Source organism: Crinia signifera, chromosome 5 (assembly GCF_055691185.1).
Source record: "Crinia signifera chromosome 5, ASM5569118v1, whole genome shotgun sequence".
In the NCBI taxonomy this organism is placed as follows: Eukaryota; Metazoa; Chordata; class Amphibia; order Anura; family Myobatrachidae; genus Crinia; species Crinia signifera.
Window position 1 is genome coordinate 65,254,450 of NC_139221.1, and position 703 is coordinate 65,255,152.

Below are 703 nucleotides of genomic sequence, written 5' to 3' on the forward strand. Positions count from 1 at the left end.
TCAACCAATAAACAGATATTGCAACATACGGTAAGCTTTTGGCCTGTTATTTTACACGAGTTGCAGTGGCTGTCCTGGGCCTAGAATGTGGACTGTGGCTGGCTAGATTAGTAGCAGGTACTACCAGCGATGGACTGGGCCACCGAATCGTCCCTGGCATTTGTGCAGCATGCTACCTTTGTCGCGCATGTGCACACAAATGCACGCGCTTCCTGTCTCGGCATGCAGGAGAGAGGGAAATAGCGGCATGTGAAGCCTCCCTCTCTCCTGGACCTCAGCGGCACACGGATAAAGCCACGAGTCCAGCGGCTCTCTGTGCGCTGATCGGGAGCCTCCACCTTACAAGAAGAATTCAGCCCATCTGGCCATTTACCAGAAATGCCAGATGGCCAGTCCGGCCCTGGGTACTACTGTGCAGCTCCACAATGTAATTCACTCTCTGGCACTTTTCTTTGCTAGTGACATCTGACATTTAACCCCTCAGAGGTTCTGTATATACTGAAATGCAGTGAGATATGAAAAATAATAATATTCAACCTCAGTGTTATGCCCAGCCTGTCCAAGTGCCCAGCAACTTGGATAATAAAGTGGAATACTTTTTGTATGGTAGAATTGTATTTGGAGGGGTGCAAGGTTAGGGGGTATCCGGATGATAGTTTAAAAGTCAAACGGTCAACACCAAAAGGTTCACGTTGACAAAAAG